Genomic DNA, 9,882 nt, shown 5'->3' with positions numbered 1-9,882 from the left:
GAGACTCAACAAAAGCAAATGCGGAAGATAGGTTTTTAAAATCAGACAAAACAAACCCCAAGGGTAAAATGATATTTTTACATAGAAATGGGTGCTACCATGCACTCCATTAGAAAGACAAAAAAAAATTAACAAATTTAGAATAAAAAATCACTTGATTTGGACTCCGGACGAAGAAGATATGATATAATCCAGAAAATGGGTCAAAAGAAGCACACAGGACCATCTAATCGATTAGATGATCCATCTAATTGATTAGATGAAAAAACAAAGAGTTAGAAAATCTGCAGAAGACTATCTAATCAATCAAATAACCTCATCTAATCGATTAGATGGGGCTGACAACCAGAAAATGCTGAAGAAAAACACTGTTTTGAGGGCCAAGATGGGCTTTTTTGGAAAACGTTTGTGAAGTGACTCCCCTTAAAATTATGTTTTCTATCTGTCCATGTCAAAAGAAATCAATATTTTTGAAGTGAAATACCAAAAATACCCTTAAGACCAGATTTTGCAAAAAAGACTAAAATGCATAATACCACAAGTGTCCATTTCATAAAAATGTGATGTTGTGTGCAAGAGTAAACATGCACGCAAACGTAATATGCATATTTAAGTGTGCTACGATGGTCCACGGTCTCAAAATATGCCAAACACAAAATATGACATGCCAAACCTCTAATATCCATAAAATTTCCTTTAAAAGTAAAATACGGAATTAACTCACCTAAATGAAAACCAAAAGGCTTTTGGACCTTGGCCACACATTATACATATAAAATGAGTCTCAAAAAGTGTACTTAGGTACACATTACATATCTCAAGGTAAAAATGATATATAAAACATAGCTATGCGTTATAAATTCAAAAGGCAAAACAACACATGCTAACACTTATATGCTTGTGAAATTACACAACAGTACTCCAAGGCAACCAATGCAACGTAGGGATGTTGTGCATCCCAAAACAAGGTTTCTTCACCTGAAAATATCCCAAACAACTAGGGTGAGCAACCAAAGTTACTCGTAGGAAATGAACATGCGTATAACCTAAAGTTTTAATAGTTTTGCAAGTTAATATAAATCAATCCATGTGGTTTATGCCACCTAACGTCTATGTCCAAAATAAGCCTACAGGATCATTCCTAAGCTATATTAGAACCATCAACATAAACCACAATATTTATACAATTAAACAACATTGGAACATCCAATACATCGCAACAAGTTATAAATTCTCAAAGTTATCAACTTAAATTTTAAAATGCAAAATCAAACGAAGAACCAACAAGTCACAACAATAGAGTTCTATCAACTTGAAAAGAAAATGTGAAATCAAACAAAGGTCGATAAACATGGACATCAAATTAGATCAGACCGATACGTTAGTTATTTTGGGTTACTAGCCTACCTGTTACTAACCAAGTTAACATGTGTGGAGAGAACTCGTACCTCCCGCATTAGAGATTTACTATAACCTTAGTCAAGACAAACAACATCCCAAGTTTCCAAATCAACAAATTGTGCAACAAATATATATACATATATACCAAATGCACTTAGCCATTTACCAGGGACAATCAAATATTGGAAACACACAACACATGCCCTAAGTCCTCAAACTATAATGGCATGTAATATGTCAAGTTCACAATGTGAATTAATACTTGAAATCCATTATTTTAAGTATACAACAAGTTCCAAATCCATGACTTAAACACTAATACCACATCAATACCTAATTAAATCAATGGAAGCAATTTCCTAGAATTTAATCTCATTTCATAAGAATATATAATAAGCTTCTAAATCATGATTTAAACACTACTACAACATCAAATATGCAATTTAATCAATGGGAACAATATAGAGATTCAATAATCATATTAATGAAAATCACTAGATTTCAAAATAACTCTAAACAAAGCAAGCCTAATATATGTTAAAGATCAAGTCTAGGCCTTAAACAATATTAAGTTTTAAGTTGATTTCATGCAAGACACAACTATACAAAATCTTAAAATTTAAGGAAGATATGTATACAATTTATATAAACTCCAAGAACACATAAAACGCTAAGATCATAAACATGAAAACACCCCATAATTCACTAGAGAATCGATTCTTTAGAATACAAAGCACATCAAAGAATTTAAAGAAACTGTTCCAGTGTTTTGTAGAGGAGAATGAGGGGAAGCTAAATTCTTCCAAGACTTAAGCTCAAATGTCAAGGGAAAGGGTTCAAAATGAAGCTTAAAGCTCTAAGTCAAGCTTTGCTTCAATGGAGGAAAAAGAGAGGTTAAAGAGAAAGAAATGAGGAAGAAGTGTGTGGGTAGAATATTAGTATTCCTCCACTCACTATGCGCACTAGCACAACTTCTCTCACACACACAATTTAGGTAATTGCAATTAAACCCCTCTTACCAAAATATCTCAAAAAAAATTATAAAAAGGTCATTTTCCAAAATATCTTCTAATTTAAATTTCAAAATGGTCCCTAAGACGAAAAATAATTACAATATTCAATTACACAAAAACCCTAAAAAATGAAAAATGTTTCCGAAGAAACTATGCATCCATACCCTTTACGGAAAAGTAAACAAGTAGCATGCTTTTCTAAAAAAGTACGTATTTCATGAAAATTAAATGTTATGGATGCATGCAAAGCCGGGATCAAATCCTATCACAAAAAGTGAGGTTACGCGAAAGAAAACGATAAATGGGAAAAAGACGAAAAAGGAAAAAAAAAAAAGAAAAAAAGAAAAAAAAAATGCCGGAAAACAAAATGAAGCAAAATGACCGGGTCATTACAACCTTCCCACCTTAAAGGGATTTTGTCCTCGAAATCTGGCCTCAACAAAATAGAAGACCTACCCAGGATAACTATGGAGTACATCCCCGAGTATCGCACACGACACACCACATCGGCGATCCCAAAACCAAAAGAAAACGCAAAAACCAATGTCACTTGCACCCACGTGCTTATAATACAACAGACACAACAACATCAGCCAAAAATAGTCCGTCCTAATGTCATTTGCACCCATGTGCTCATGACAAAACACTTTTTAGGAAAGATGACCATACGGTCACACCACGCGTCAAAACTTAGACACCGAACACACGGTCACATCAAGGAACTTATCATTGGGTACAAAAGGACAACTCCAAAAGCCTCGAGATCAAACAAAAGAACAAGGAATCACCGAACCAACACATCTCCAACTGAACCATCGTATGAATCCAAAAGAACGACACATCGACTCAAGGTACTTCGAAAAAACCAACGTGGCAGAATGAATAGTCACTAGAACCGCCCACAACATACTCAATGCATGGTAGCATGACAGTGTCTAGAGCTCGCCCACACTTACTCATCAGTAAGGTAACATTGACGCAACTAGCACCCGCCCATAACACATAACTTCTTACGGTAGCATGATAATATATAACCCTAGTTTATTACATGCCCCCACTAAGTCTACCCGTAAACCTTTCGATACAAATGACATTAATACCATAAAACAACATTGCCAAAAGCATTGTGGTAACCAAACACTCTCTGAGAGTTGGGGTATGGACTAATGGCGGCTGGCCGGACCATCTTGGCCAATCCCAAAACTCTGACAATAATGTTATAGGCACCGTCACACTTAAGGCCTTAAATCCTTCATACAAACAAAATCAATAACTCCCAAGTCACGATAATCCTCATCACAAGACAATACACCAAAAATCCCTCGCACAAGATCTCCTTAATACAACAAGTCTCCCAAAGCAACTCAAAAACTAACTCTCCATAGAAGTCATCAATTCCGAGACATGGGTTGATCAGGACCAAGCCCAAACCCGAGGGAAATATCAAATAATTAAAGTATTTAACAAGCAGTGAGTACAAAAAAAAAAAAAAGAATAAATAAATAAGTGAAAAGAAAACTAAATAATAAATCCTTAAATAAATAATTAATCCTCCAAGAATAAATTATCCCAAAACTTCTGATACCATTACAACTCGAGAATCCATCAAGTGGACCCCTAATAATATCCCAATTGAAATAACTAAACTAAAATAAAATCCAAAGCTAAAACATGAAGAGAATCCTATGTAGAGTCAGAAGAGTGAATGATGGCTCTGCTTAGCACAAACAAGCACTAAGAACGAAACTGACGAACACCTGAAAAATAAAAGTGGGTCAGGCCCACAAACAAGTTCTACTCTACCACAGTCTAAACAGAGATCCGATACATGTATACATCCTAGTCAATCCAACAATAACTATATAGTCCGTATATATATATAGATACACACTAAAGGGCTTCCACTGGACTATAGGACATCCTCAACCTGAATAGTAGGTAACATGCAAAACGCACATATAGTGGGCATGAGTACCTAGACCTACCAGGGCACTTTACAAATCCACTATAGCCAGCTAACCACCTCATGCAATATACGCACCCTATCCACTGATCTCGAGACTCAAGTTGTGACGACCCTAGATTTTTACAACCTAGTGTGTCCTGTGATGACCCAAAATAGATCCATAATGCAGAAGCAAAAGATGAATCAATGGTCTCTAGAGATACTACATGTCCATAAGACACCAATGTGACTCTCAATGAGGTCACAAAACCCAAAGAAAACAATTGCGGAAACGAAGTCTCAAGAATGGACAAGAATAAACCTGGGGGCAAAATGGTCATTTCACTTAGAAATGAGTGCTACCGTGCACACCATTGGAAAGATAACGAAAAATTAATAAATTTAGACTCAATAATCACTTGATTCGGAGTCCGGATGAAGAAGATATGAAAATAGAACGAAGAGGCATCCTCCGTTTAAGAGACAGCACGAACCTATCTTACTAAAACTAGTATAACTCTCACTACGGTTGGAGTTTTTGAGTGTGGTTGGTATCATTGGAAAGCTAACTTCAAGATATTGAGTTTAGGCTCAAGAAAGATCTGATTTGGATCAACAATGAAGGATATATGTCCCTCTGAAGTTGACTTAAGAAATCTGTCCAAGAAGCTGAAAGGAAACCAAGCTTCAGGGAGGATCAACTGACCGACGGCAAGGATCAGCCGACCAAAACTCCATCATCATCCAGCTGAACCCCCATGGTTAGCCGACCAAAACACCATTCTCACATGCACACTCTCTGGTAATGGGTCTTGAGGTTTGTCAGCAGGCTGATGGGCTCTCATCAGCCGACCGACACATCTACTGGAGCAGAAAAAGCTGATGCAATGTGTGTGCAAGGTGCTAGGTCCATCTCTATGGCTCTTTATGGTTTCTACATGATCCGGACATGTTTCAAAACATTCCCTAGCCTCATTCAAGCATCTAAAACATGCTAAAACAAAGAGGAACTCAAAGGACACCCCCATGGATGAATTTTCATGAAAATTCATAAAATTGCCCAAAAATAGGTCAAAATTTGAAACTTAAGAGTTTTGTGAAATGTGGACATGCATGCAAACGTAAAAAGATATTTAAGATGCGTCCCAATGGTCCACAGCCTCAAAAGAGCCCCAATGCAAAATGTGACCTCTCAACGGCCAAAAATGCCTAAAAATGCTATAAATGAAACAAAAATGCGAAACCTAGAACAAAATTGTGTTTGGCCCTTGGCTACACCTCATACATGATCATAGAAACCCTATGAAGGAGAAAGAATGGAATTCCCACACCCGATGCAAAAGTTATGAAGTAATGACTTAGCATTTTGCAATATTTTCATAATAAACCTTGAAAGTTAAATTGCATAGAATTCAAATTTGATGCCATTGGCCTATGGCCTTAACTCATACATGTCAAATACATTGAAAAGGGTGTACATATGTACACATTACATAGATGGAATCAAAGAATATAAGTTCTGATATACAAAGCTACAAATATGATTTCATGCCAACATTTTCATGAAAATGATACTTCAAATCTACGAAACTTCCATGGCATCGTGTTCATCCCAAATCCAGGTTCCTGTACCTGAAAAATGTCGAGATGAGCATGCATCGACCTAACATTTTACAATTATATCAACTTAAGGTGAACATGTCAAAGGGGCTAATGCCACCTAACGTCTAGGTCACAGTGAGACTCAGGGATCATCCTAAGCTACTCATGTAATTGAAATGAACAATGACATACAAGTATACATGCTCAAGTACACTAAGTCATGTTAAACAAGTTATGCATTGTCTAAGCATGCATATATAAATATACAATTAACATGGAAAACTCATGAATCGAGTATACAGGCACAAGTATACTAAGCTAAATGAATTACGCATAAGACAAGCATACACGACATAAGAATATATAATGAAGTCCGATTGCATAAATCAAACATGCAATGCTTAAGTATACTAATTAGGGTTTAGATACACAACCAAGGATACAAGATCAAGTATACTAAATGAGATCTAAATACACAAAACAAGTATACAGTTTCAAGTATACTATTTCTGGTCTAAATACACGAAACAAGTATACAGTTTCAAGTATACTAATTAATATCTAAATACAAGAAGCAAGTATACTATTTCAAGTATACAAAATAGGATTCAAATACCCAAAGTAAGCATCAATTCTCAAGCTACAAGTAATCCATGATTAACAACTTGAAATTAAATGCGAAATCAAATAGTGGAAAAACTAGGACATGCGGTCGCTAGACCAAGCAAGTATTTTCGGGTAATTACGACCCACAAGGTACCACCTAGTGCGCACTTATGACTTAGAGGACACTTGTCCACGTACTAGAGCCAAACCCTAGCCATCACATAAATTATGTCCTCGCAAGCTTTCCAAAATCAATAAGTTCAAAACTTATACAAAATCAAATACAAGTTACCACATTCCATGCACAAGTAATGTTGAATCCACTTAAACCATGTCCTAGAGTTCAAGTCTAAATAGCATATAACATGTCATATCCTCAATATGCAATTTATACACATAGCAAGAATACTTTACAACAATTGAGCCACATTACCATCCTAAGCCACAAGTACTAAATAAATTCTAATTTAGTAACTAGCTTCCAAGGTAAACAATTGTAATATTCTAACAAGCTATATACCTACACAAGATATATTTAAACAAGCTATTTAAGACAATGATATCACCTATCATGCTAAGTCAAATTACCATCTTTGGAGACTACAAATACTAATTCTACAACAAGTTAGTAGCATGCTCACAAGGCAATTAAACATATTCCATTTCAAGAGATTATCAACCTAATCATGAAAAGTCTCTAGATTTCAAGTCAATTCCAACTAGGCTCATATTAATATATGTTAAAGGTCATAACATGGTCTTCACATACACTATACCCAAAAGCAATTTAAGTGACTACAACACTTAAAACAAAATGAATTAAGCTAATTAGTTAATTTTTCTCTAGATTTTCAAACATATCCAAATGTCCTCAATTTAACATATATTAAAGAACTCACCAAGGCCTACTTTAATATCACATTACAAGTTGATTTCATACTTGATACAACTATGTGAATTAATATTTCACAAAAGATAAATATTAAATAAGTTTTCCAATTCTTGTTCAAATGTCCCAAATTTAATATATGTTAACCAACACACCAAGGCCTAATTTACTTGCATGCCACAATTAAATTCTAAGGTACACACCTCCATGAGAATTAAATCTTAAACATAGAAAATAATTAAATTAAGTTCTAAAACTTGAATAAAGGCATGCTTACAAGTTGTATATACTTATATAACAATCAATACAACATTAATATAAACCTAAGACATCCCCTACCTCAATTTGAGATGAAAATCTCAAAAGCCACCAAAATGAAACCGCTCCGAATTCGACGAAACTTCGGGGTTTTGTTGGGGACAACAAGATCTACATGAACCCCCAAGAAGCCATATCAAAATCACAACTTGACTTCAAATCTAAACTCAAGAAATAGCCAAAACAAGATTCCAATCGATGGAATTAAAGGCCTCGCCAAGGCAAACATAAAACACTAAGGCACGACAACATTTCACTCGAGAGAAGTGGCCGGAAAAAGAAGAAGAAGGGTGGCAACCATGGCTGCCGGCCAAGAGAGAGGAGAGAGAGAAGAAAATCTGATTTTTTCTCTTTAAGTCCCCTATTTATAGAAAAACTCAAAAAGTGCCCCGAAAGGGCCCCGCCGGGTCCGAAAAAGTGAAATCTGAGCAAACGCGCTCAAACGGTAAAAATCTATGAACGAAAAAGATTCAAAATAATAAAATATGAATAACAGAAGAAACGACATTGAAAACTGAGTCCCGAGCAGAGAGACATGCCCCGAACAAGTTCGGCGGCAACCGAGGCTAGAAACCCTGAAATTGGAGAAAAACGACCAGAAGGAAATTCTAAGTGTACACGACTTGAAAAAATGTGAAAATGAATCCCGTATGAAAATCCAGGCTCAAAATAAGGTATTTTGTAATAACTTTCGTTAATTACACATGGCCCCTACAAAAAGGGTTAACTACGAAACTGCCCCAGAATTAAAATTTCTTCCGAAAGATATTTTCTTAAATATCCCTGAAATAAAATATCTTCAAAAGATATTTATGAAAAACACCCCAAGAAAAGAAAAAGATTCTGAAAAACTATGCATCCATGCCCCTATGGATACCGGGAGCAACTAAAGTACTTTTCTGCAAAAGTAAAGATACGTATTTCGTGGAAACCACTTAGAATGAAGATATGTGAAGTGAAAAACCAACTCCGAACAAAAGGAGTGAGGTTATGCCAACAAAGTGACAAATAGCGAAAAGACAAAATAGGGAAAAGGACAAAACAGGGAAAATGACGAAAAGTGAATAGTGTCAAAAAACGAAAAATGTGGAAATGACTCGGTCCTTAAAGGAAGTTGTCAATCCAAAGGAAAGAGTCTCAAAAACCATTTTCGAGCACTCGAAATGACACTAAGTGACGAGAAACCAAACTCAGAAAAGAAATTTCAACGAAAAAAATTCATCTGTAAAATCCTGAGGAAAAAGGAAAGGAAGAAAATGACCGAGTCATTACACAAGTTCATATCATAGAATATAACTATACATATATATAATCCGTCCTACCCAAAGCATAAAATAAATATCCAGTATGTCATCCAGTTTATTTAGTGGCCTGACAAGGAAATAAATAGGATTTAACTTTTTAGTTCGTTCCCTTATAAAAACAAGGAGGTATGACTTAACTTCTTTGGTTAATCCGTCCCTAGAATGCCACTGATGAGCGCTGAAAAGTGCGTATTTAAACCCCTTAAGCTTAGGCATTCTAGTACCTTTATCTATCTTACTTTACCGTTTTAGATTGATTTCATATTATTTCCATTTTCAGGCACGTATCCCGAAAATAAGCTAACTTAGCCAAATAAGAGCCTAATTGAAGCAATTCTAGGATTAAACAAAAAAAAGAGCAAAGGGGAGAAAGAGGGAAGCAAATGAAGCCAAAGGTGACAAGCAGCAAAGTTCGATCGATCCAAGTTCAAGGTTCGATCAATCGAACAATGATTGATCTCAGCACTTCAAGATAGATTCAAGCCTAGACCCAAAAGCATAAAGTCCCAAAAGTTTGATCGATCCAACACCATATTTTGATCGATCGAACACTTTTGTCCTTATTCAAATGATTAATCATATCCATAGCTGTACCACCCACTAACCACTTTTCCGATAAATATCTCTCCAAAATATATCGGATTTGTCTTTTCCCAAAAAGCTTAACTAGTTGGATCGATCTAGCCTAAGTTCGATAAATCTTAGCCAGTTCGATCGATCCAAGTCCAAGGTTCGATCGATCGAACTTCCTCCAGTGCGAAAAAGTTAAAATTCCATCTCATTAAAAGTTGTCCTTTATCCAAT

Source organism: Cornus florida, unplaced genomic scaffold (assembly GCF_030987335.1).
Source record: "Cornus florida cultivar Cherokee Brave unplaced genomic scaffold, ASM3098733v1 CherokeeBrave_3.0.0_Hap2_Chr06, whole genome shotgun sequence".
NCBI classification, from domain to species: domain Eukaryota; kingdom Viridiplantae; phylum Streptophyta; class Magnoliopsida; order Cornales; family Cornaceae; genus Cornus; species Cornus florida.
The sequence above is the reverse complement of the archived record's forward strand: the minus strand, read 5'-3'. Positions refer to the sequence as shown.